The sequence below is a fragment of the Chiloscyllium plagiosum genome, unplaced genomic scaffold, assembly GCF_037043375.1.
Source record: "Chiloscyllium plagiosum isolate Xiang-an unplaced genomic scaffold, Cpla_swu_hap1 HiC_scaffold_24, whole genome shotgun sequence".
NCBI lineage: Eukaryota > Metazoa > Chordata > Chondrichthyes > Orectolobiformes > Hemiscylliidae > Chiloscyllium > Chiloscyllium plagiosum.
In genome coordinates this window covers 2127028-2153052 of record NW_028270162.1, presented here as the reverse complement: position 1 = coordinate 2153052, position 26025 = coordinate 2127028, and the positions used below count along the sequence as shown (strand labels likewise).

Genomic DNA, 26025 nt, shown 5'->3' with positions numbered 1-26025 from the left:
TGAGAGTCAAACACATTGCTATGGTTCTGGAGTCACACGTAGGCCAGACCATGTAAGGATGGCAGTTTCCTTCTCTAAAGGACATTAGTGAACCAGATTTTTTTTTACAACAATCAACAATGGATTCATGGTTATCATTAGACTCATAATTCCAGATTTTTTAAAATTGAATTCAAATTCCACCATCTGCCAAGGTGGGATTCAAACCCGGGTCCACAAAACATTATCTGGATCTCTGGATTAACATCCAGCGGTAATACCACAAGGCCATTGCCTCCCCTTAAACCTACACTAATGGGAGACAAAAGGACCAAATGTTTGGTTTGGGAGGAACACAGAGTTCTAGTGATAAAGATGGCTTAGTGGTAAGCATAGCAACGGGGACCGGGTTCAATTCTTACCCTGGGGTGGCTGCCTCTGTGGAGTTTGCATGCTCTGACTGTGTCTGTGTTGATTTCCTCCGGGTGCTCTGGTTTCCTGTGCAGATTAGGTGGATTGCCACGATAAATAAGGTAGCCAGGAAGGACCTGAAGAGAGAGCTAAGAGCAGCAAGGAGGGGACATGAAAGGTCCTTAGTTGGTAGGATTAGGGAAAACCCTAAGGCTTTCTATAGGCATGTAAGGAATAAAAGAATGACTAGGGTAGGAATAGGTCCAGTCAAGGATAGTAGTGGGAAGTTGCGTGTGGAGGCTGAAGAGATTGGGGAGACACTGAATGAATACTTTTCGTCAGTATTCACTCAGGAACAGGACATTGTTGTCGATGTGAGTACCGAGTCACAATTAAGTAGAATGGATGGCTTTGAGGTATGTAGAGAAGAGGTGTTGGAAATCCTGGAAAGGGTGAAAATAGATAAGTCCCCTGGGCCTGATGGCATTTATCCTAGGATTCTCTGGGAAGCAAGGGAGGAGATTGCAGAGCCATTGGCCTTGATTTTTATGTCCTCATTGTCTACAGGAGTAGTGCCAGAAGATTGGAGGCTAGCAAATGTGGTTCCCTTGTTTAAGAAGGGGAGTAGGGATAACCCTAGTAACTATAGGCCGGTGAGTCTCACTTCTGTTGTGGGCAAAATCTTAGAGAGAATTGTAAGGGATAGGATTTATGAACATCTGGATAGGAATAATGTGATCAAGGATAGTCAGCATAGTTTTGTGAAGGGCAGGTCGTGCCTCACAAACCTTATTGAATTCTTTGAGAAGGTGACTAAGGAGGTGGACGAGGGGAAAGCAGTAGATGTGGTGTATATGGATTTTAGTAAGGCGTTTGATAAGGTTCCCCATGGTAGACTACTGCAAAAAATACGGAGGTATGGCATTGAGGGTGAGTTGGAGGTTTAGATAGGGTCGACAGTGAGAATCTTTTTCCACGTATGGAGTCAGCTATTACAAGGGGGCATAGCTTTAAATTAAGGGGGGGTAGGTATAGGACAGATGTTAGGGGTAGATTCTTTACTCAGCGAGTCGTGAGTTCATGGAATGCCCTGCCAGTAGCAGTGGTGGACACTCCTTCATTATGGGCATTTAAGCGGGCATTGGATAGGCATATGGAGGATAGTGGGCTAGTGTAGGTTAGGTGGGCTTGGATCGGCGCAACATCGAGGGCCAAAGGGCCTGTACTGCGCTGTATTCTTCTATGTTCTATGTTCTACGTAAATGCAGAGTTACAGGGAAAGGGTGTGGGAACTGGCTTGGGCGCAATGCTCTTCCGAGGGTCGGTGCAGCTTCAATGGACTAAATGGCAGCTCTCCACACTCCAGGGATTCTAAAAGTTTAGTGGATAGAGTATAAATGTTGAAAAATGTGAAGTTGTGCATTTTGGCAGGAAGAAAATAAAAGCAGAATATTATTTAAAGAAAGAGGGTGTACAAAGTGCTGTGATACAGAGGGAACCTTGCTCTAATCATAGAAATCATAGAATTCCTCCAGCGTGGAAACAGGACATTTGGCCCAACAAGTCCATATCACCTCTGAAGAGTAACCCAACCAGACCCATTCTCGCTGCCCTAGCACTCTACATTTACCGTTGACTCATACACCTAACCTACATATCCCTGAACACTATGGACAAGTTAGCATGGCCAAGTCACCTAACCTGCACACCTTTGGATTATGGGAGGAAACTGGAGCACCTGGAGGAAAATCACACAAAGGGAGAGTATGCAACCTCCATACAGACAGTTGCCCAAGGCTGGATTCGAACCTGGGCCCCTGTCGCAGCAGTGCTAACCACTGAGCACCGTGCCACCCCTTATTGGACTCACATCATTAATTCTGTTTCTCTCCCAACAAATGCTGTCAGACCTGCTGACCTTCTCCAGTACAGTCTGTTTTGGTTTCAGAATTTCAGCATCCACAACAATCTGCCTTTAGTTTAATGTCAGACTGTTGCCAATGGGATAGAGTTGGTTGCTTGGGAATGGAGTTTGCTACACAGACTGAAGACAAAGTCCTCCCAATGTCAAACAAGTTGTAATTAACCAAAATCATTTGGAATGTCTTAGATGCAAGGCAACACAACACTTGAACTTAATCAAGGCCAGGATTTTATTAGTGATTTACAGTGTCCCTTTTAGATCATACACTCCATTCTGGAGTGAAATGTGTTTGGATTCAATTATAAAATGAATCAAAACCAATTAGAAAAAACCTGTTCTATGTACAGAAACAAATTTGCAGATTTAGCTGCAAGGCTTATGCATGTATAGACATGAGGGCTAGATCATGAATGTATGGGATGGCATCAAGGCCTCTTCTGCAGCACAGGGCACAATAATCCAACAGGCCAACAACAGCTCCAACTATCATCACTAAAGCCCATCCCCAAGCAATGGAACTAGGAGCAATTCAGTAGCACAAACTCACTATGAAGAGAAATGCATTTCAGAATTCTATTAGTCTCACAGTATATGGTGCACAATGACTCTTTGAATGTAAATGAGGGGTTAGCCACGTGCCTCTTCCACTTCAAATTATGTGTTAAATAGTTCAGAATCTCAAGCTGGAAACAACTCGTCGTCTTATGGATAAATTCCAACTTTCAGCTTTTGTTTTCTCAAGCATTACAGACATAAACCCAAATAGCAGCTTGCGCAGGATCTGACATGAGCCTGAAATCTCCACAAGTTTCTATACAGACTACTGAGTATAGGAGTTGGGACAATATGTTGAGGTTGTACAGGACGTCAGTGAAGCCACTTTTGGAAAATTGTGTAGAGTTCTGATCACCCTGCTATAAGAAGGATATTATTGGATGTAAGTTTGCTAACTGAGCTGGAAGGTTCGTTTTCAGATGTTTCATCACCATACTAGGTAACATCATCAGTGGCCTCCAGTGAAGTACTGGTGGTATGGCCCGTTTTTTTATCTGTGTGTTTAGGTTTCCTTGGGTTGGTGATATCATTTCCTTTGGTGATGTCAATTCCCATTCGTTTTCTCAGGGAGTGGTAAATGGGATCCAAGTCGATGTGTTTGTTGATACAGTTCTGGTTGCAGTGCCTTGCTTCTAGGAATTCTCACATGTCTTGAACAAAGCAAGAGCACAATAGCTAATTATATACTAGTCATGTACTTTAGTCAAATATTAATTATATAATACAATACAGCACAGAAACCGGGCCTTTGTTCCATCAAGCTTATGCCAATTCTAACTCTTATTGCCCATATGTGGTTTCTATCCCTGTTTGCCTCACGTTCATGTGTCTAACAAGATATGCCTTAAATGTCACTAATGCGCTTCCTTCCACAACCTCCACTGGCAGTGCGCCCACCACCCTCTGTGTTAGAAATTTTTCCTGCACTTCATCCCTAAACTTTCCCCTCTCACTGTGAAACTTCCCTCTTATAGTTGGCCTTTCCACCCTGGGAAAAAGCCTCTGACCATCCATCCCATTTATGCCTTTTATAACTTTGTAGACCTCTATCAGGTCACCCCTCCTCCTCCGTCTTTCCCGCGAAAACAATATGACCCTATTCAATCTCGCCTCACAACTGAAACCCTCCAGACCAGGTGACACCCTGGTAAACCTTATCTTTATCAGGTCTTTCTTTCTTAAAAAAAAACTTTGTATTTGTAAAGGGTCTTCCATCACCACATAACATCCCAAAGTTCTCAAATGCCTAAAATGCACTTTGAATGTAGTCGTCATTGTCATTAAACATGGCAACCAATCTGTGCACGACAAGTTCTCACAAACAGCAATGTGACACTGACCAGTGATCTGTTTTAGTGACTGAGGAATAAACATTTGCCAAGATACTGGGTAAGCTGCCCAGGTCTTCTTCAAAATAGTCTTTTTGGATCTTCTCTATCATTTGACTTATCATTTTGACGTGAAAAATGAGAACAAAAGCTAAATTCAAGTTAGCATGTTGTTATTTCAGTGAAACATGTTAAAATAAATGCTGTACAGTTTGTGGTATGAATGACATTTATTAATGTTCATACCCATCTCCTTTCCTCTACACAAGATAAGAAAAGCAAACTAAACATGGGGCAGTGATCAGGAGTTAACAAAATATAATGTAAAGACCATATCTTTTCATTTTTCTGTCTTTGATTGTGGAATAAAATTGGAAAAGGACTGTTTTCAAAATCAAGTTCTGTTGAAGGGATTGCTGCACTTTTTAAAAACAAGTTATCTGACACTCATTGGGGCAGCATGATGGCTCAGTGGTTAGCACTGCTGCCTCACAGTGACTTCAGGCTAGGTGGATTAGCCACAGGAAATGCAGGGTTACAGGGATGGTGTAGATCTGGGTGGGATGCTCTTCAGAGGATAGGTGCAGACTCAATGGGCCAAACAGCCTCGCTTCCACACTGTAAGGATTCTATGATTCTATAATGCTGTTTACACTGCTGCTTGTTCAAGCAGTAGGGTAAAGACTAGAAATCGGCTACAGTCAGGAAGCATGTACAAAGAGAGATTCAGTGGTCAACAAGTAGCTGATTGGTCTGTAGAAAGTCGTCAATGTCAAAGGGCCTCTGCCAGCCAACAGCAATGTAATTGGCTCCCATTTAGATGAAAAGCTTGTGGATGTGAATATTTGGTCAGAAGCCATACAACCTCTGCAAACAAAGGTGCTGTCCTTTTCTCTGCAGTTGTATAAACTGTCAGAGACTTTATAAGCGAAGTATCTGTCACTCTGTGCTTTCTACAGGCAAATTAAAGTACTTGGAGAAAGAAGATTGAAGAACAGCAGGTCCTGACAAGCCAAAAGGATAATCTCTGCAAACCCCGAGGACAGGGACCATTCTCAGTCTTTCCCTCTGCCCATAACACCCATTCATTTTGTATCTTTTACATGTGTGAAGGGAGTTTATAAGGGGGTTAGAGTTTTAACTGGTAGAGTTCTGTGCTGACGATTTATAATTGTTCATCTGTAGCTAGAATCTATTTATTTGTAAGAAATAGTAATTCTTGCTAAGGATAGAAACCTAGTCTATGCTTTCAGTCAACCTGGGTCTAAAAGAGGGGGAAACAGGGGAATTTTGTGTACTTCTTTAAAATCTTTGAGACAACTCTGAGAATAGCTTTACAGTGTGCTATACTAGTGAGGGGTAACAACAAACAAAATGTAATACTGTGATCTTTGGCATTACAATTCATTTAGAAACTAAGTAGAGGACTTATACAGCAGTGTATTAGAAATAAGTTCTAATTAATGAGAAGAAAATACACACCAATACAGATGGAAAGGCACAATCTATACATCGCTACCAAACAGAAAGGGGTTAACAGACGTGAAAACAAATACAAAAATAAGTGTCAGTAGCCAATTCACAGTACTCCTAAAAGTCACCTAACCTCAAACTTTGTAGAAAGAAATACCTTAAATTTCCCAAGGAATTTTACGACTTCTCATCAATAGTTACTTTATTCTGCCAGTTTGTCAATGAAAAACCACAAGGAGAGACCTCTAGTAATCTTTACTTAGTTAAAACCGAAAGATCCATTTGTTACTTCAAGGATCTCAACAACATTTTTAACATTTGCTTGAATGTTAGTGAATACATGAGTTAATTGTATAATTTTATTAGTAACGATTAAATAATTGACACAATGCCTGAGTAACTTTGGTTCATATATCTCATTTCCTCTGATGTTGCACAAGCTATCTTAAGTTTTGATTTTTTTGACATAACTGACTGCAAAAGAGATGGTAGCCCTGTTCATTACTGTAACTGCAGCACAGACTTAACTCCAGTACCAATATATTCAATTGTAATAGTGCAAATAACTTACCTTTTTAACACATTTGAAGCCTTGGTTACTCACACATCTTCATGGATATCCTATGAAATTGGAAGTGCGTTCCATTTTAACTTCCCTGCAGCTGTGAGTTCACCATTACTTTTCATTGACATACAGCAGACCAGAGGGATACAAACATGCAGGCATTTCACTTTGACTGGAATGAGATGTTCAAAAAGAATACTGATTCTCTTGTCTGCTGGAACCATCAGCGCAAGTTGCCATGGAGAAAGGAGCTGCTCAGAGGCCTGAAGGAGCAGCACACGATGCCACAAGACATACGAGACAGTAATGGCCAATCAGCAGAAAAACACATCTCACTGCAACCAGGAGCTTCCCTCAGCTCAGCATTAAAGACTGCACCCGTGATCTATATGCAAAGCCAATCAACAAGCTATGCAACCATTTAAAATGAAAGGCTCCTCCTCCTAATACATTAATGCTTTCTACTTAAAAGCTTTAAATATTGCCTGAAATTTCATTTTTCAATTTAAGTGGAAGACAATAACTAGCTAATTAATAAATCAACACTGGCAGATTACTTAATGAGCTAATTTATTTGGAAGAATGCAGTTTCTTTTCTCAATTGTGGTCAAATTACACCTCCATCAGCAAAAAATCTGGTTTGTGAACAGAATCCTTTAAATATTCTATACGTGCATCGACCTGATCTCAAGTCATTCAACTAGTAATCAAACAGCAACACTGCTTTTTGCCCCAGGTCTACTTTTGTTCCCCTACAATGAATATCTGATACACGTTTTTGTCATTAAATCACAATCAGCACCTGATAAAACCTTAACGTCACTCTGCTCCAATCATGAATAACTGCTCCTTGCATAATATGCAAGCCTCAATACACAAAGACTGGCACCTAAAGCCAAATTCAGAACAAAAGGAATGTGCAACCTCCAATGACCATATTGTTGCTTAGCAACTCAGATGTGGTCTTGGCATCAGCAGTCTTAATGGTCACTCTTCCGAACACTGTCTGCAGCAGTGCTTTTCATTGCTTTGCATTTCTGGAGCTTCTCATCAATACAAAAATAACAGTGGCTCATCACTGCAGATAGTTAGTTGTGTGCTCTCATTTTTACATCCTTAAACTTATATAGCTAATACATCAGCATAGAATGCAAGGGAAAAATTAAAGAACCCCATTGAGGGGCAAACATTATCATGAGATATTAAAAATCATATAGTGTGCTGCTAGATTATTGACTCCTCCTCCTTAAGTCTCTGGCATCACAGATGTCAGTGTTCAGCCAATTTGATTCATTCCATCTAAGATCAAGAAATGGCTGAAGGCTATGGGCGCTGACAACATCAGGGCAACAGCATTGAATACCCATGCTTCAGAACCAGCTGACCCCTCACCATGCTGCCGAGTATAGCTCTACCACTAGCATCTACTTGACAATGTAGAAAGTTGTCCAAGAATGACAGTGCACAGAAGTCAAGACAAATCCATCCCAACCAATTAGCAACAGAGTCATACAGCAGGAAAACAGACCCTTCGATCCAACTCATTCAAGCCAACCAGGTTTTCCAAACTAATCTGCATTTGGCCTATATCCTTCTAAATCTTGTCTATTCATGCATCTGTCCAAATGTCTTTTAAATATTGTAACTGTACCTGCATCTACCACTTCCTCTGGAAGTTCGTTCCATACATGCACCACCTTCTGTGGAAAAAGTTGCCCCTCAGATCCTTGTTAAATCTTTCCCTTCTCATCTTAAACTTATGCTCTCCAGTTTCGAATTCTCCTACCCCAGGGAAAAAAACTTTGCTATTCACTTTATCTATGCCCCTCATGATTTTATCTATGCCCCTCATGATTTTAGAAACCTCTATGAGGTCACCTCTCAATTTCCTATGCTTCAGGGAAAAAGTCTCAGCCTATCCAGCCTCTCCCTATAACTCAAACCCTCCAGATCCTATGACATCCTTGTAAATCTTCTGCATCCTCTCCAATTTAATAATACCTTTCCTACAGCAAGGCGACCAGAACTATACACAGTACTCCAAACGTAACCAATTGCAGTCCCATTGATCTAATCTCAATCAGCAAAATGCAAGTTGATGCCATCAACAGGGCTGTTACACAGCACTTGCACAGTAATAGCATGCTCACTGATGGTCAGTTTTGACTAAGCTGGGCATTGGGTCCCTGATCTCAACAGTGTTAGTCCAAAAATGGATAAAACATCTGAACTCAAGAGGTCAGGTGAGACTGACCCAGTTGGCATCAGGGATCTCTAGCAAAACTGGAGTTAATGAGAATTATATGGGGGGGGGGTCATAAAAGGAGGCTGATAATGATTGTTGGAAGTCTGTCATCACAGTCAAAAGACATCACTGCATGAGGTCCTCAAGATAGTGTCCTAGGCCCAACTATTTTCAGCTGGTGGTTGACCAGTAGATTAATGGGGCAGTAATGGAACAGGTTGGGTACAGAGCATACCAGCTAAATTGTTAGCTGCAATGCTGTAACTGTGCTGGAACAGCTTTGACTAGATGTTTGGACATTTCTGGCATACTATCTTCAGTACTGTTGCTTTTCTTCTTCTTACTCACTCTCAAGACGTAGGTAGCACTGGTTGGGACATTTATTGCCATCCGACGTGCCTCTGGGAAGGTAGTAGTGAATTGTCTTCTAGACCTACTGCAGTCAATGTGCTTTCGGCAGACATCAGGTGGAATGAATCAGATTGGTTGAAGATTGCTGAGTACTTCAGGAGGAGAATGAGATGAATTGTCCACTCAGCACTTTTCACTGAAGATGGATGTAAAAGCTTCAGCTCTGTCTTTAGCACCGATTTGCTGGGCTATTCTATCATTGAGAACTGGGATATTTGAAGCGCTTCCTGGAGTTTAATTGAGCACCAGCATTTACAGCTGGATGTTACAGTACTACAGAATCCGATCTAAGCTGTTCAATTTTTATTTAACCCATTTTTCTAATCAACAGAGATGTTATTACTCATCTCTGGAACAGGTGGTAATTGAACGCCCAGTCCAGGGTAGGGATTCTACCACTGCAGCACAAGAGGACCTCTGATCTATCCAATGTGGAAAGCCTTGTCTAATACATGCAGTTTCCACTGTTCAGCAGGCAAATACTCTTGTATTGTGAGACCTAATTTTTAGGTATGGCTGATGCTGCTCCTAGCATTCCCTCCTGCACTCTCCATTGAACCAGGCTTGATCCCCAGGCTTGATGGTAGACTAAAGGATAGGCCGGACCATGAGGTTACAGATTCTGGCTTAATAGGTGATAATCAAGCTGAGGTTTTTGTTCAATCTTGCAAATCTCATGAGTAACAAAAATACTAACTGTTTTTGTCAACTGGATTCTGGTCTCTCTATTCGCATGGCTAGAAATATGAGTAAGTTAGAACAATTGTTTTTCTTTTCTATTATATTAAAGTTTTACAACAGCTAACTGCAATGACAAGGGTGAGTTCTTCTGAACTCCCAGAAAGATTAATTCTAAGGAGCTAGTGAGAGTTCTGATTTTGTGCAGAGTTAGTCATAAAGAGGTTTATTCCCCATTCTTATTATTCTCTAGTTTCTCACAGGAGAAAGTGAGGTCTGCAGACGCTGGAGATCAAAGCTGAAACTTTATTGCTGGAACAGCACAGCAGGTCAGGCAGCATCTAGGGAACAGAAGATTCGACGTTTCGGGCACATGCCCTTCTTCAGGAATCCTGAAGAAGGGCATGTGCCCGAAACGTCGAATCTTCTGTTCCCTAGATGCTGCCTGACCTGCTGTGCTGTTCCAGCAATAAAGTTTCAGCTCTAGTTTCTCACACCCAATCTGTACCTCTGAAACATCTCAAATCAGCTTCATATATTGTCTACTTTTAATCAAGGCAAAACCCACAGTCTCAACCACTGTTTGATTAGTTCCAGCATTCGTACCTCTCCAATACCAACTTTTTCAAACTTTTTGTTCTTGGATAAAACTGGATTCAATGCTTACCCCATGATGCCTTTGACAATCTGGCACCTTAATTGTCATTTTTCAGATGAGTTTGGACAAAGGAGCAAAACTGAGAGGAGGCACGTTATCAGGCAAAATGAAATAAAATTGCAGTCATTATTTCTACTTGGAAGGTCGGTGATTACCACTCTTGGTTAGGAATGGAGAGAGCATGTTTGGAAGAATGATGCAAGACATGTACAGCCAGATCAATTATGTCAACTGCAACTACAGCTTGGTTTGGCCTTTGATTCACAAGGTTAAATTCAAGGATTTAAACTCAGACTTACAAACCAAATAGTTACACTTACTGATTGCAGGTAGGCATTTAGATTCAAGGAACAGAATTCTAGTTTTCAGTCTATGTCCACATGATTGGATAGTCATGCTCTAGCTGGATGTGCAGGAATTTGATTTAAATTCATTTGCTCATTTTGAGAAGGTAAACATTCGAAGCAGTTCCAGTAAATTATTTTCGATATTATGCATGAAGCAATAAGTGCCCTCATGCTCACAAAAAAAATCAATAGGTCTTCCAGCAAGGACATGGAGCTGCATAGGTTTATTGATGCATATCAGTGTTGAAAACAGTCCTGACTTAATTTGTTTATTGATTTCACACAATTGTTGAAATCACAAGATTGACAAGGAGCATGAAGGACTGAGATTGACACACCCACAGTTAGGGAAAGTCATAGAAATTGATTGTGTTTTTTTTTAAACAGACAAAGGAAACAAACAACTTCTTCTTCCTATTTGGTTGTTGCACCAATTTTAGAGAGATCAAAAATTTTGTTTGAAGCAATAAATGCAAAATAGAGAGCCAATGACCAAATCAGGTGCATTTGGTACCACTGGTCTGCACAGTAACTAGAAACCACTGCATTCATTATATGCAATATCTTTGAATTAGCATTTGAACTGAGCTATGAAACAAACTAGTCATTCTCAAGAAGTCAAATGCAATAATCAAATCCCAACAGTTTAATTTCTGAGCTTCTGTAACAAATTTACCATTTTAACAACATTAGAATTGTAAGAGCAATTTTTTTTTACAAAAAGTACTTGTCCTCAACAGTGTGTTAGTTTACTAAATATTAAACAAGATGCAATGAGTATCTAGTAGCTGGGTAGGAATAACTAATGGAAATTCAAAATAACATTTATACAAAACTTATAACCTATTCATAACATTTCTTTTAAGATCTAATTAATTATAAAAATGAAAGTCAAACATTAATGCCCTTTTGGGAAGGAAACCTGCCATTCTCACCAGTATGGCCTACATGTGATTCCAGACTCTCAGCATGTGGTTACTTTTCAACTGCCCTCTCAATTGGCCAAGCAAGCCCTCAATTATACAAGACTGCTACAGAAAAGTTGAAAAGGAATAAAATCAGACAGACTACCATGGCAACGTATCAACAATTGCACACCCAGCCAAAACAACCATACAAAGTCCTTCTCACCAAAGTCAGGAGATTTGTGCCAAAATTGAGAGAGCTATTTGACATAGTAGCCAAGCAGCAGGTTGTATTCATGGAATCATGGCTTACAACCAATGTTTCAGACATTTTCATCACCATCCCTGAGTAGGAGCAAGATCATTCAGTCCATCAAGCCTGCCCCGCTATTCAGTTAGATCATGTCTGATCTTCCACTTCAATGCCACTTGCTCACATTTTCTCCATATACCTTGATGATATTAGTCTCAAGAAAACTATCAATTTCTGGCTTGGACATACTCAATGTATGAGCTCCCGCATGCTTCCAAGGTAGTGAATTCCATGGTTTCAACATGTTTCGCATTGTCTCAGTCTCAGAAACATACTGGACATAACAGTCCTGATACTATGTGGCCAAGGTGTTATACAACTGGAACATGGCATCTTCTCTACTGGCTCAGTGGTTAGCACTGCTGCCTCACAGCGCCAGAGACCCGGGTTCAATTCCCGCCTAAGGCGACTGTCTGTGTGGAGTTTGCACATTTTCCCTGTGTTTGCGTAGGTTTCCTCCGGGTGCTCTGGTCTCCTCCCACAGTCCAAAGATGTGCAGATCAGGTGAATTGGCCATGCTAAATTGCCCGTAGTGTTAGGTAAGGGGTAAATGTAGGGATATGGGTGGGTTGTGCTTTGGCGGGGCGGTGTGGACTTGTTGGGCCGAAGGGCCTGTTTCCACACTGTAAGTAATCTAATCTAATCTAAAAAAAAAATGGTTTACCTTATCCTGGCCAATCTGGTTCACTAATGTCCTTCAGGGAGGGAAACCTGCCGGAATGTCTACGTGACTCCAGACCCACAGCAATGTGTTTGATTCTCAAGAGGTCTTGAGACAATAAATGTTGGTCTAACTAGCAACACCCAGATCCCATCAATGAAGAATAAATCAAAATAACAACCTCTAGTTAACTCCCTGTATGACAAATATATCCTTGCTTAGTTTAAGAGAAACATACTGGACATAACACTCCAGATACTATGTGGCCAAGGCGTTATACAACTGGAACATGACATCTTCTCTACTGGCTCAGTGGTTAGCACTGTTGCCTCACAGCGCCAGGGACCCAGGTTCGATTCTAGCCTCGGGTAACTGTCTGTATGGAGTGTGCACATTCTCCCTATGTCTGCATGGGTTTCCTCTGGGTGCTCCGGTTTCCTCCCACAATCCAAAGATATGTAGGTTAGGTGAATTGGCCATGCTAAATTGCCCATAGTGTTCAGGGATGTGTAGGTTAAGTGCATTAGTCAGGGGTAAATGTGGAGCAATAGGGTAGGGGAATGGGTCTGGATGGGTTACTCTTCAGAGGGTCGGAGTGGACTTGTTGAGCCAAAGGGCCTGTTTCCACACTGTAGGGGTTCTAATAAATCTTCTTGAAATAAATGCCAATTAAACATGTGGTTTTCTAATCACCTGCTGCATCGCCAGGCTAGATTTTAGTGATAAGGACGCTCAGATACTTTTGGACACCCACACTTCCTCAACTTAAGAAGCATTCTGCTTTTCTGTTTCTTCTACCAAAGTGAATAACTTCACTCTTACTCTAAATATATTCCACCAATCATGGTCTTGCCCATTCACATAGTTATCTTAGTCCTCCTGAAGTCTCTCTACTGAGCGCCCATTAAATAAATATGGAGAATATAGAACTGTACAGCACAGAAACAGGTCATTTGGCCCACCCTGTTGTGCCAAACATGATGCCAAATAAACTAATCCCTTCTGCTTGCCTTTGGTCCATAACCCTTCATTCCTTGCATATTCATGTGCTTATCTAAAAGCCCTTAAATTACCCTATATTATCTACCTCCACCACCACCCCAGGCAGCATGTTCCAGATTCCTACCACTCTCTGGGAAAAGACTTTCCCCTCACATCTCCTTTGAACTTTTCCCCTCTCAGCTTAAGTGTGTGCCCCATACTATAGACATTTCAACTCTGGGTAAAAAAAATTCTGTCAACCCTATTTATGCATCTCAATTTTATAGACTTGTATCAAGTGTCCCTTAAGTGTCCGCCGCTCCAGAAAAAAACCCAAGTTTTTCTAGCATCGCCTTATTATTCATATGCTCTAATCCAGGCAGCATGCTGGCAAACTTCTTCTGCACACTCTCCAAAGCCCTCACATCCTTCCTGTAAAGTGGTGACCAGAACTGAATGCAACACTCTGTGTGTGGCCTAACCAAAGTCTTATAAAGCTGCAATATGACATCCTGACTTTTGTACTCAATTACCACTGGCCCCCACATCCAACTAACTTATGCAGATTTTGAAAAGCTGTGGACCTAGCACTGACACTTTTGGTAGCCTACTTGTAACAGCCGATGATCTGTTTATTTCTACTCTGCTTTCTGTCTATTCATCAATTCTCCGTTCATACTGCTTCATTTCCCCAATGTTACATCTAGGCTCACCAGAGGTGGCATTACAGTGACATAGAGCCAGGTCAAAGTTTTTGTGAGTGCTTAATATTGATTCCAGATTCATTACTAAGAGTAGCTCAGTAACACGACAACTGACCGGGTTGGCCAAATCCCCAAGGACATAACTGCTGGTCTGAGCCTGTGACAAGTGGTGTGAGCACCAACAACATAAAGTCCTGTCTTCTCAATGAACATGTACACCATTGTGTTGTGCAGCACTACCACCTCGCTAAATGGGATGGATTTCAAACAAAAACTGGAAAGCCATGAGACGGTCAGCATCATCATCAACTACTGTCTCATGGCTTAGCATATCCCTCACTCTACCATTACCATCAAGTGGAGGGGGTTTAATCCTGATTCAACCAAGAGGGCAGGAGGACATTCCAGTTGCAACATCAGGCAGGCCTGAAAATAAGGTGTCAACTTGGTGAACTTCGATCAAAGAATCATGTGCATGCTAAACTGTAGAACCAGCACTTGAAAGACAGATCTAAATGACTCCTTAATCAAAGGATTAGATCAAAGCTCTGCAATTCTGCCACATTCAATTATAAATGTTAGTGGAAAATTAAATAAATAATTGTGGGAGAACAATGCACAGATGTTTTCATCTTTAATGAGTGTGTCCAGTTCATCAGCACAAAAAAAAAGACTGAAGCACTGCAACCACCATTAGTTGGAAGTGCTGAGTGGATAATCAAGATCCGCCTTCTCAAAATCCTCAGCATCACTGACAACCTTCAACCAATTCAGGCAACATGATGGCATTCAATGCTGCAAATGATAAAGACTCTGACAGCATTCCAGCTTTAGTATGGAAGACTTGTGCTCCAGAACTAGCTGCACCCCTAGGCAAGTTATTCTCGTGCAGCAGCAATACTGGCATCCAGTCAACAACATAAAAACTTGTCCAGAAGCATACCGCACAAACAAAAAAGGACAAACGTAATCAAGCCAAGTTCTCCCCTAATCAGTGTACTTTTGATAATTCGGGGCGGAAGGAGTCACTGACAATGTCATAAAGAGCACTTAGTCAACAATAACCTCCTCACTAATGCTCAGTTTGTCTTCCAAAAGGACCATTCAACTCCTGACCTCATTACTGGCTTGGTCCACACATGGACAAAAGAGCTAAACACCAGAGATGAGAGACAGTGACTGCCCTTGACATAAACGCATCTTAACAAAGTTAAGCATCAAACGGAAGTCACTGGGAATCGGTGGGAAAACTCGCCACTGGCTTTAGACATATTCAGCACAAATAAAATTATAGCGTTTGCTGGAGTTCAATCATCTCAGCGCAAAGGTATCCCTTTAAGGGTTCCTTAGGGTACTGCTCTGGGCCTGAATGGGAGAACAGGCATGATGGCTGTACGGCCTATTTCTATTCATGTGTTCCTACAATCCTAGAAGGTGAAAGGTGTAATAGAAGTGCAAGTTAGTTCGTCAGAACAATCTTGAACCTCAGCGATGAGCTAATTAAATAGCACATCTTCAATATAATTTCCAAAATTAAAAATGTACTTATATTTTAACATTTACCAACAAGGATAATTTTCTAAAAACATCTAATACTCCATACTAAGAAATCTCCATTCCGGTGGCTGATTTCCAGCCATTTGCTAAGGAGAAACTGCCGTCATTTCACAAGGGACTATGAACACAGTGTAAGCTTACATTTCACAAATAAACTCACAATGTTCTCACAATGCAGCATACACATTTTTAAACAGGTACATTCTGTCTAATGACAAGGAGAAAATCGGAACAACTTTAATGTTCACAATTACTTCTCAACGTCTACACTCTTAATCACTGCCAGCAGAAATAGTAAAGTTTAACAACAGCAGAGGTTCTTGATTTAGCTAAATAAATACTGAATTAATCAGATAAAATTTTAACTTCATTTCCAATTATATCAAAAACTATGAACAGTCAAAATATTCCAAGTGGAGTGTTCAAATTCCAATTTTAAGAGTATTTGTTTTACATATGCTTTTTCACAATATATGTCTTGCATACATTTAGAAATAACAGTTACTTATTAAAAGTTCACAGTTTTGTGAACACAAACAATTTTATTAAGAATTAAGAACATTTTAATGCGAATTTGAAAGGGTGGTCAAGGATAAAATCTGTACAAACAATCGATTCCAAAATTAATTTACTGTGACTGTAACTGTAACACCATGGAGTACACCACTGGTCTCATCCTACTATTCCACAGGACACGGTCATAAAACAAAAATAGGTTTACCTGTTATCAAGAAGGCCACTTAAATATCTTCTCTACATCAGGTTGTATTGATAGAAATGGAGAGGGATTGTTCCTCCAATTATAGACTGATTCTTTCCTGTGCTTGCTGCAGGTGAGTACTGACATCCAACAATGTACAGTGCCCTGCATTGCAACTGAAAGTGGGAGAATTTGGGTATAGCCTTGTGCAGTTCTATTCTAGTGAGAAGTATTATAATATTCATCAGCTTCAGTTAAAATGTTCTTTGCATCAGTTAACCGGAAGGTTCAAGAGCATTAATGCATTGTTAGGAACAGTTTGTGACATTGCAAACCAGGTTCTTGACATTCAAAGAGGGCACTTGGCTTGGAGCAGCAGTCAGGAGACCCTGCAGCAGCAGCCAGAAGTTGGGGAGGGACACAATAATTGGGAAACTGCTGTGGGAACACAGAGTATCTTCAGTGTGCCTCTGTTGACATCATAACTTCAAAAGGTGAGAGGGGCTCCGGATTGGTGAGTACTGGGCACCTGACAATTAATGGTTAACCCTTTCTTATCCTACAGATTTAGAGCAGTGGAAACTCATTTACAGTTGGCCTTTTCACAATCTTAGCGATAGAGTAGGATGTCTAACAAAATAGACTAACAATTCCACTTTAAGACCTAAATTATACACTTAAATGCTGTCAGGAGAGGCCAGATAAGCCAAATGTACAACTTGTCACATGAAGAATCCTGGATGCTGCCAGTGTCCCAGGTGACCACATGTGCAGGACGTGCTCCCAGCTGCAGAAGCTGGAGCTGCAGGTTTCAGAGCTTGACCATCGATTGGAGACACTGTGGCATATCAGTGAGGCTAACAGTACATGGATAGCATGTTTAGAAAGGCAGTCACGCCACAGCTCAAGGGACTAGAGAAATGAACGGAATGGGTGACCACCAGACAGTTCATAAAGAACAGGCAGGTAGTGCAGGTGTCCCATAGGGTCCCACTCACAAACTGGTATTCCATTTTGGAAGCAGATGAGGGTGCTGGTACCTCGGAGAAATGCAAAGAGAACCAAGCTTCTGCTAATGACAAGCAACCTGACTGTACAAGGGGCTTGGAACAGCAGTAGTGATAGAGGATTCTTTAGTCAGAGGAGCAGACAGGCATTTCACATGTTTGAAGGCCTGATTCCAAGATGGTGTGTGCTCTCCCTGGTGCCAGGGTCAGAGATGGCACGAAACAGCTGCAGGGCATCCTGAAACTGGTGATAAATTAAAGGTCCTGGTACATGTTGGGACCAATAATATGGGCAAAGTAAGGAATGAGGACTTGTATCAAGAGTTCAGGGAGCTAGGCAGTAGATTAAAAAGCAGAACCTCAATAGTTGTAATCGCTGGATTACTCCCAATACTATGCACCAGCGAGTTTAGAAATGAATGTGTTGCTCAGGAGTTGACACAAGAGGGAGGGTTTTAAATTCCCGTTTTTTGGAAAGGTGGGACATGTACAAACAGGATGGTCTGCACCTGAACCACATTGGAACCAACATCTTGCAGGTAAGGTTTGCTTGTCCTGTTGGGAGGAGTTTAAACTAGTCTGGCAGTGGGGGAAGAGACACAGAATACTGATGAAACAGAGACACATGTTACTATCTGTGTGGTGTTTGAATGTTCTCAGTGTCTGCATGGGTTTCCTCCAAGTATTCTGGCTTCCTCCCACAATCCAAAGATGCTTATGTTAGGTGGACTGGCCATGCTAAGTTGCCTATAGTGTCCAGAGATGTGTAGGTTAGGCGGATGAACCATGCGAAATGGTGGGTTACAGAGATAGGGTAGAGGAGTGAGTGTGAATAGAATGGTCTTGAGAGAGAGAGGCAGTATGAACTTGATGGGCAGAATGTTTTGCTTCTGCACTGTAGAGATTCTATGATTCCATGATCATACTACAGCAAAGGAAGCAAGTCATACTGAGTTCAACTATGTTAAGTGTCAAGAGCATAATGCAATGCTGGATGTTCTTTTACTTTAATGCTCAGAGTATAATAGGTAAGACTGATGGGTTAATGCCACGGATTGACACATGGAAGTATAATATTGTTGCCATCACAGAAACATGGTTGAGAGAAGGGCTGGACTGGCAACTCAACATTCCAGAATATAGGATCTTCAGTGACACAGAGGAGGGTGTAAAAAAGCTGTTGAGTCACACTATTAATTAAGGAGTCACTCACTGCAATAAGGAGAGATGATATCTTGGAAAGGTCTTCAAACGAGGCTTTGTGGTGCAACTCAGGAATGTGAAGGGGGCAGCCACTTACTGGGGACGTATTATAGGTCCCCAAAGAGTCAATGGGAAATGGAGCAGCAAATATGTAGACAGTTCACACCGGTGTCTAAGAATAATAATAATCAGGTAATTATATTCAGAGATTCCAACTTTCCCAACATAAATTGGGATACTCATAGTGTGAAGGGTTTAGAGAGGGCAGATTTCCTGAAGTGTGTCAGGGGAGTTTATTGTATCTACTGTATACATAGAAGGCGCAACAAAGCATGGTGCAGTGCTGGTTCTAGCTCTGGGAGAGAAGCCGGACAACTGTTCAATGTGGCAGTGGGGGAGCATTTAGGCGATAGAGACCACAACACAGTATGGTTCAAATTTGATCTGGACAAGGAAAAAGGTGGCTTTGGATTGGGAGCAGGCAGATTTTATTAAATAAAGCAGGATGTGGCCACAATAGACTGGGAATAGCTCCTCACAGGCAAGTCGACAGCAGAACAGGGCGGGGGGGGGGGGGGGGTTCAAGAAAAGAAACTGGGGAGAGTATCCTTTAGAAGGAATCGGACTGGATTTCAGGACGAAGAGCAGGAAAAAGGACAATTCAGGACTGGATGAGGAAGAAGAGTAGGACATTTAGCAAGTTCAAAGGGAGTAATTCATCTCTGCAGGAATACTGAAAGTGCAGGAGGGAACTTAAGAAAGCAGTTAGAAGAGCAAAAAAGGAGGCATGAAAAAAGACACGTGAGCAGGATTAGGGAAAAATCCAAAGATACATTAAACAGAAGAGGTTACCCAGGGAAAGAGTCGGGCCCATTAGAGGCCAAGGGGGCAATCTGTGTGTGAAATCACAGGATATTGGAAGGGTGCTAAATGAATATTTCTTTTCAGTCTTCACTCTGGAAAAAGAGAATATAGGTACGGAATTCAGGAAAACGGACTGTGGGGAACTTGCACAATTTCACACAGGAAATGGGATTTAATAGAGGCTTTGTCGGACTTAAAAACAGACAAATCCCCTGACCTAGATGAATTGCACTCCAGGCTGCTGTAGGAGGCAAAGCAGGAGATTGCAGGACCTGTGACACAAATCTTCAATTCTTCTCTGGCCAAGGGGAAGTGCCAGAGTACAGGAGGACAGCTAATGTGGTTCCACTTTTTACAAGAGTTGGTAGAGATGAACCAGGAAAGTACAGACTGGTGAGTCTCCCATCAGTAGCAAGATTTTAGCAAAACTTTTGACAAGGTCCCACATGGGAAAATGATTGAGAAGCATGTGGAACTGAGGGAACCTTGGCGAGATGGATCAGAAACTGATTTAGTAATTGGACATAAAGGATGTTGGTAGAAGGCTGTTTAAGTGACAGGAGGCTGGTGTCTAGCGGTGTGCCACAAGAAACAGTATTGGGACCCTGATGGTTTATTATATACATAAGTGATGTAGATGAAAATGTGGGGGGTGGGAATTTTAATTAGGTATTTAACCCTCTTATGTGTAAAGTGCTGCACTTACGAAGAAGAAACAAGGGATTTTGTTGTAATTATTCACAGATCCCTGAAACCAACAAGCACATGAATAGGTCAGTTAATGCGGTATATGGGACATTTGCTTTCATCAGTCGTGGCACAGAGTATAAGAGCAAGAAGGTAATGTTGGAGTTGTACAAAGCATTGGCCAGGCCAAAGCTGGGGTACTGTGTGCAGTTCTAGACACATCATTACAGAAAGGATGTGACAACACTGGAGGGGGCATAGTGGAGGTTGACTTGGACGTTGCCTTGGATGGAGAAACTGAGCTGTAAGGAAAGACTAGATAAACCTGGATTGTTTTCTTTCAAACAGAAAAGACTGAGCAGGGACATGATTGAGGTGTCTACTATTATGAGGTGTATGAACAGGGTGAATAGAGAGCAGCTGTTCCCCTTGGTTGAGGGGTCAATCACGAGAGGGCATAGTGTTAGGGTAAGGGGCAGGAGATTCAGAGGGGATTTTAGGAATAAAAACCTTTTCATTCAGCAGGTGGTGGGAATCTGGAATGCACTGCCTGGGAAGGTAGTGGAGACTGGAGACTTTATGACCTTTAAAAACTATTTGCATGAGTAATTCAAATATTTTAGCTTTCAGGGATATAGGACAAGTGCAGGAAATAGGAATTAGTGCACCTTTGGTGATAGTTATGACAGTGCAAACTCGATGGGTGAAGGGCCTTTTCTACACTGTATGAATCTATGATTCCACAGTGCCTGTTGGTTATTTTCCATCTCTCAGTAGCAATATAAGAGACATCACCACATCTACCCCAACAGCTTTTCTCCTGTCCAGCTCCGATCAATGTATATATTATGGAGCAATCACCTGAGAGTGCAAAAGAATTTAGTAAAATTGTAATGATTTCTTTAAAACAAAATAATGCGACAGACACATGGCTTGCAGTGAAGTCGAGTGATGTTAACAGTCAGTATGAAATGTTTACTTGAAATGGAAGCTTTCGTTTTATGTAGCTTGAGGAGCTCTAATGATAGTACAGTTGGCAAACTGGCTTTTCCTGTCATAATGCTCCTTGTACATAGTGATATACTGTCTGCACAGTTAGAACTCAGTGTGTGAACAACTTTTGGTTCCATAAATTGAATGTTGCCTGCACCAAGTGTCTCTTCTGGATCACGATGAAGAGGATATAGTCAGTCTGCCCGGATGTGGTCAATCATGAGATAGTCTGTTTTTGTATTAACTTTACCCGAGAAAAGAAATCGCTCCACAAAATCTTTGTAATGCCTCTCGCTGCCCTTACCACAGCCAGTTATATTTTTTATTCATTCTCAGGGTGAGGGTGTCATTGGCTAGGCCAGCATTTATTGCCCATCCCTAATTGCCCAGAGGGCAAGTTAAGTGTCAATCACAAGGCTGCGAGTCTGGAGTCACATTTAGGTCAGACCAGGTAAGACTGGCAGTTGCGTTCCCTGAAGGGCATTAGTGACCCAGATGGGTTTTGCCAACAATCAACAATGGTTTCAAGGTATTCGTTAGACACTTGATTCCAGATTTTTATTGAATTCAAACTTCACAATCCGTCATGGCAGGATTCGATCCTGGGTCCCCAGACCACTCCCTGGGTCACTGGATTCCTGAAGAAGGGCTTATGCCAGAAACATCGATTCTCCTGTTCCTTAGATGCTGCCTGACCTGCTGCACTTTTCCAGCAACACATTTTCAGCTCTGATCTCCAGCATCTGCAGTCCTCACTTTCTCCACTGGATTCACAGTTCAGTGATAATACCACTTGGCCATCGCTCCCCCACAGTTCAACAAAATATACTCCCACATTAGAAACATGGAATGGTGGGGAACTGGCATACTCTTTCAGCTGTTATAATAGGAAGTGCTCCACGGGTTTTATTTTTATTTTCTCAAAATTTAGACAAAATGATGGTTCAGTGGTTAGCAGTGCCACCTCATCGCCAGGGACCCAGGTTCGATTCCCGCCTCGGGCAACTGTCTGTGTGGAGTTTGCACATTCTATGTCTGCGTGGGTTTCCTCCAGGTACTCCAGTTTCCTTCCATGGTCCAAAGATGAGCAGGTTAGGTGAATTGGCCATGCTAAATTGCCCATAGTGTTCAGAGATGTGTAGGCTAGGCGTATTGGTTTGGGGAAATGTAGAGTGATAGGGTAAGGGAATGGGTCTGGGTGGGATACTCTTCAGAGGGTCAGTTTGGACTTGGCCAAATGGCCTGTTTCCACACTGTAGAGATTCTACGATTTCTATAATAATTGTGTTATTTACAATAAATAATGATAGAGTAATAAAAGAATGCCAATCTATAAAACTGTAAAATGTTGTTTAAACTGCTGTAGTGTACATTATTTTGATCACATAGGTATTTGACACATGCAGAAAACTACCACACTTCAGAGTTCTTATTTCAGGCTGCTAAAAAATTACATTTCTTGATATTTTCTATACAACTCAAAGAGATGTAATGACATACCTCTGGTGCAGGTGGACCTGAACCCAAGTTTCCTCGCTCAGAGTTAGGGACATTATCAGTACACCACAAGAGCCCTCTTAAGGAACTTTGCAGAGCCTGTTACAAATATTTTTACTGAATCTGCTTTGCTAGGATTTGAATCTATACCTCCCAAACAATAATCTAAGATTCTAGATTATTAGTCTAGTAACATTAGGGCGGCACGGTGGCACAGTGGTTAGCACTGCTGCCTCACAGCGCCAGACACCCGGGTTCAATTCCCACCTCAGGCGACTGACTGTGTGGAGTTTGCACGTTCTCCCCGTGTCTGCGTGGGTTTCCTCCGGGTGCTCCGGTTTCCTCCCACACTCCAAAGATGTGCAGGTCAGGTGAATTGGCCATGCTAAATTGCCCCTAGTGTTAGGTAAGGGGTAAATGTAGGGGTATGGGTGGGTTACGCTTCGGCGGGTCGGTGTGGACTTGTTGGGCTGAAGGGCCTGTTTCCACACTGTAATGTAGTCTAATCATGTAATGTCGTCTAGTCTAATGGATTAGTGGTGCTGGAAGAGCACAGCAGTTCAGGCAGCATCCAAGGAGCAGCGAAATCGACGTTTCGGGCAAAAGCCCTTCATCAGGATTCCTTGTACATAGCGATATACTGTCTGCACAGTTAGAACTCAGTGTGTTAACAACTTTTGGTTCCATAAATTGAATGTTGCACCAAGTGTCTCTTCTGGATCACGATTCCAGCACCACTAATCCAAAATCTGGTTTCCAGCATCTGCAGTCATTGATTTTACCCAGTCTAGTAACATTACCAAGAGATCAACCCAGCTGCCTTGAAGGTCTGTTTCCCCAAGTGAGGCCCATTAATCAAGGTACTCCTGATTGACTTTTAAAGGTAGCAGGAAATGGTTTTGATTAATCCAGAGACACAGGGAGTATGGTGGGCTGACTGATGACTGGTGCTTAACAACACGACGATTATGTCAATGATAATGAGAATAACCACAGGGCTTACTAAGTGGGCTCTGATGGGATGTTTTTATTACCCTTCTCTTTTTCCAAGATGGTCCTACAGTCAATTGAAAAAAAGTGAGTTGTTTTTCTTCCTTAAAATCACTTGTTGTAAAATAACATAGCCTAAAAGACTTGTATCTCACCTGTCTCACTGAAGTATTTGGGTAGAGCATCAGAAAAATTATAGATGACTACACAAAAGCACAAGGCAGACTATCAAATTTGGATCATAAAGGTGGGTACAGTTATACCTCTGAGTCATGCTGTTTACTGTTTGGTTAAGTACTGAGCTGATTGGGCACATATAGCATTGAAGTGAGTATGGAATCAAGGAGCCTGAATAAAACTGGAGTAAATAAAAATTAGGGGAAAATTTCCAGTAGATGGGAGTCAGAACCAGCACAAAGGAAGATAGCTATTCTGGCTGAAGGTCAGTTATCTCAGCCCCAGATCATCACTGCAGGAAACAGGGTAGTTGGCCAAGGCCCAACAATCTTCAGCTGCTTCATCAATGACCTTGCTTTCATTGTAAGGTCAGAAGCAGGAATGTTTGCTAATGATTACACAATGTGCAGCAGCATTCGCAACTCCTCATATATTGAAGCATTATATGTCCACATGTATCAAGACTTGGATAACATTCAGGCTTTGTGTAATGTGCCAAGCAACATTCACAATACAATAGGCAAGGCAATGACCTGCACCAACAAGAAAGAATCTGGAATTGAAATCCAGTTACAAGAACAGGTCAAAGGTTGGGAATTCTGTGTGGAGTAACTCACCTCATGATCCCCAAAAGCCTGTTTACTATCTGCAAGGCATAAGTCAGAAGTGTGAAGGAATACTCTTCACTTGCCTGGATGAGTGTAGCTTCAACAACATTCAAAAAGGACGGCACGGTGGCACAGTGGTTAGCACTGCTGCCTCACAGCACCAGAGACCCGGGTTCAATTCCCACCTCAGGCGACTGACTGTGTGGAGTTTGCACGTTCTCCCCGTGTCTGCGTGGGTTTCCTCCGGGTGCTCCGGTTTCCTCCCACAGTCCAAAGATGTGCAGGTCAGGTGAATTGGCCAGGCTAAATTGCCCGTAGTGTTAGGTAAGGGGTAAATGTAGGAGTATGGGTGGGTTACGCTTCGGCGGGTCAGTGTGGACTTGTTGGGCCACACTGTTTCCACACTGTAATGTAATCTAAACTAATAAAAAAAACTAATAAAAGCTTGACACTATCTAGGCTAAATCAGCCCGTTTGACAGAAATGCCAACATCCATATGCAACTCAACCAAAGCACAGTGACAATTTTGTGTACAAACACAACATGCACTGCAGTAACTAACCTCGCCTCTTTCGACAATATTTTCCAAACCATGACCTTTACCATATATAAAGACAAAAGCAGTAAATACATGGGAAAGCAACTACCCAAGCCGTACGCCAACAGCGATACAATGGAACAAGGGTAACATCACTGGAATGACTAGTTATTCAAAGGCTCAAGCAAACGATCTGGGGACACAGATTCCAATCTCACCATGGCAGCGGGTGGAATTGAACACAGACATAGAACATTCCAGCACAGTACAGGCCCTTCAGCCCTCAATGCTGTGCCAACCTGTGAAACCAATCTGAAGCCCATCTAACCTACACTATTCCATTATCATCCATATGTTTATCCAATGACCATTTAGATGCCCTTAAAGCTGCCAAATCTACTACTGTTGCAGGCAGGGCGTTCCACGCCATCACTACTCTGAGTAAAGAACCTACCTCTGACATCTGTCCTATAACTACCATCCCTCAATTTAAAGCTATGTCCCCTTGTGCTAGCCATCATCATCCCAGGAAAAAGGCTCTCACTGTCCAACCTATCTAATCCTCTGATTATCTTGCTTGTTGTTATTAAGTCACCTCTCAATCTTCTTCTAAGGTAAACAATCTTAAATTCCTCAACCTTTCCTCATAAGACCTTCCCTCCATACTAGGCAACATCTTAGTAAATCTCCTCTGCACCCTTTCCAATGCTTCCACATCCTTCCTATAATACGGCGACCAGAACTGTACACAATACTCCAAGCTGAAAATGTGTTGCTGGAAAAGCGCAGCAGGTCAGGCAGCATCCAAGGAGCAGGAGAAACGACGTTTCGGGCATAAGCTCTTCTTCAGGAATGAGGAATGTGTGTCCAGAAAGGCTAAGATAAAAGGTAGGGAGGAGGGACTTGGGGGAGGGGCATTGGAAATGCGATAGGTGGAAGGAGGTCAAGGTGAGGGTGATAGGCCGGAGTGGGGTAGGGGCGGAGAGGTCAGGAAGAAGATTGCAGGTTAGGAAGGCGGTGCTGAGTTCGAGGGATTTGACTGAGACAAGATGGGGGGAGGGGAAA

The 26025-nt window shown here is 42.1% G+C and overlaps 1 protein-coding gene across 11 annotated transcripts in view; it reads right to left on the bottom strand.

The window, feature by feature from the left end:
- The window catches only part of pitpnm2 (phosphatidylinositol transfer protein, membrane-associated 2), a 489130-nt gene that overhangs the window by 327520 nt on the left and 135585 nt on the right, over positions 1–26025 (bottom strand). For 2 of the 11 annotated variants that reach the window (XM_087999837.1, XM_087999836.1), the window contains exon 1: positions 6242–6550. The exons of the other annotated variants lie outside the window; for them this stretch is intronic. The gene's annotated coding sequence lies outside the window, so the exon portion shown is untranslated. Of the gene's footprint in view, positions 1–6241; positions 6551–26025 lie in introns of those variants that run through there. 11 annotated transcript variants of the gene reach the window in all.